This window comes from Microcebus murinus, chromosome 3, assembly GCF_040939455.1.
Source record: "Microcebus murinus isolate Inina chromosome 3, M.murinus_Inina_mat1.0, whole genome shotgun sequence".
In the NCBI taxonomy this organism is placed as follows: Eukaryota; Metazoa; Chordata; class Mammalia; order Primates; family Cheirogaleidae; genus Microcebus; species Microcebus murinus.
Genome location: NC_134106.1, coordinates 72,557,395 through 72,559,704, shown reverse-complemented (window position 1 = coordinate 72,559,704; position 2,310 = coordinate 72,557,395). Strand labels below are relative to the sequence as shown.

General features: G+C 52.5%; 1 pseudogene; it reads right to left on the bottom strand.

Moving 5' to 3' along the window:
• Window positions 1-436: 436 nt before the first annotated feature.
• LOC105876633 (ADP/ATP translocase 3 pseudogene) lies at window positions 437-1,367 on the bottom strand (annotated as a pseudogene).
• Window positions 1,368-2,310: the final 943 nt, after the last annotated feature.

Sequence of the window (2,310 nt, the reverse complement as noted above, 5' to 3'; positions counted from 1 at the left end):
CATAAAATAGGTGTATTTATCTTTTTTTTTTTTTACTCTGTGTCCTGTTTTTATTGTTTTGCAGAATGCCCCACGAAGAACACGATTGCAGACACTCGCTGTACAATAGAGGAGCTAGCTAGTGCTTAAATACAAATGGAGACATGATTCTTTTTTAAATAAATAAACATGACACGGGTCCTATAAGCATCTGGACTTTAGGTCTGAGTGGCTCACACGATGTCCGGGTCCCCCTCCCCCCAGTAATCAATACATGTAATCGGCTGCCAATGGTCAGCATGATCGCAAGCCCCTTTCTAGAGCCTTCCCCCAGCCTTCTACAGACATGATCTGGCCAGGAGGGGCGACTGGAATTTCTCGAAGGTTGATGGTCCGTCACAGGTAAGAATTCTGCAGGACTCTCCTGGTCCCCAGGCCTGGTTGGGGGCAGACGCCCTTAGATGACTTTCTTCAGCTCATCGTACAGGACCAGCGCGAAGGCGTCCCCCCATGCCTCTGAGGACGGTGGACCAGGCACCCTTGAAGAAAGCTTTGCCGCCCCCATCTCTGAAGATCTTCCTCCAACAGTCCATGGTCCCCTTGTCCATGACGTCAGCTCCTTTGCGCCCGGACTGCATCATCATCCGCCGCCGCACCGTGTCGAAGGGGCAGGAGACCACTCCGGCCACGGCTGTCGCGGTCTGGGCCATCATCCAGCTCACCACGATGTGCGTGTCTTGGGGTCAGGGAGCATGCCTTCAGCCGTCCTATACCCCGAAGTAGGCCGAGCGGTAGACGAGGATGCCCTGCACCGAGAGGCTGGAGCCCTGATACAGGCCCCGGATGCCGTCGGACGTGGTGATCTTCACCAGACGGTCTCCCAGGCCCTTGAACTCCCGCTCTGAGCCCGACTTCCCCTTCCCCACGTCGGCAGCCGAGCGCGTCCTGGCGAAATCCAGCAGGTACACGACGCAGAGGGAGGTGGCCCCGGCAGCCCCTCCGGGGGCCAGGTTGCCCGCAGAATACCTCCAGAACTGCGTGCGCTCGTCCACGCCCCCTAGGAAGATCTGCTTGTACTTATCCTTAAAGGCGAGGTTGAGAGGTTGAGGGCGTGGAGAAGTAGCGGGGGGGGGGGGGGGGGGGGGGGGGCCAGGCTGCCCTCCGGAAGGACAACACGCCCTGCTCCTTGGGCATGAGCACGATGCAGGCCAGGGTGCCCTTGTACCGCCTGTCGGCCGCGATCTGCTTGCTGACATGTTGCTCCTGCAGCAGCAGCTTGACCTGCTCGATCGGGGCCACGGCCGTCTTGGAGATGGTGGTGGCGATGCCCCGGCCAGGAAGTCCTTGGCGAAGGAGAGGGCCTGTTCCGTCATGATGGCGAGCGGGCCGACAGCCGGAGAGCCGGCGTGGAGAGCGGAGGGAGGGCGCCACTGGCTCAGCGATGCCACCGCCAGACTGAAGCTATATTTATCTTTTTTTGGGGGGGGGGGGGCGGGGGCGTGGCAGAGTCTCGCTTGTTGCCCAGGCTAGAGTGAGTGCAGTGGCGTCAGCCCAGATCACAGCAACCTCAATCTCCTGGGCTCAAGCAATCCTGCTGCCTCAGCCTCCTGAGTAGCTGGGACTACAGGCATGCACCACCATGCCCAGCTAATTTTTTCTCTCTATATATATTAGTTGGCCAATTAATTTCTTTCTATTTATAGTAGAGAGGTAGAGGGGTCTTGCTCTGGCTCAGGCTGGTTTCAACTCCTGACCTCGAGCAATCCGCCCGCCTCGGCCTCCCAGAGTGCTAGGATTACAGGGGTGAGCCACGGCTCCCGACCTATTTATCATTTTTATAAGAAATTTACAATCTGTTTTTCCAAGGTGTTTGTACCTTTTTACCATCCATCATCTATATATGTATGAGAGTCTGATGGCTCCACATCCTTGTCAACTCTTGTAATTATCAGTCTTTTAAAATTTAGCTATTATTGTGGTTTTCGTATGCATTAACTTGATGACTCATAATGTTGAACATAATTTCTTGTGCTCATGAACCATTTGTATATCTTCTGTGGTAAAGTTTCTGCCCAAAATTTTGACCATTTTAAAAATTGGGTTGGTTTTCTTATTGTTGATTTGTGTGGATTCTTTTATATTGGGATTCAAGACATTTGTCACATATATGCATTGTGAATATTTTCTCCCAGTCTGTGGCTTGCCCATTTATGATCTTTGGAGAGTAGAAATAGTTATGAAGTCAAATTTATTAATTCTCTAATAGCTAATATTTTTTGCATCCTATCCAAGAAATCTTTGCTAATCTCAGGATTGTGTTTTGATTTCTGG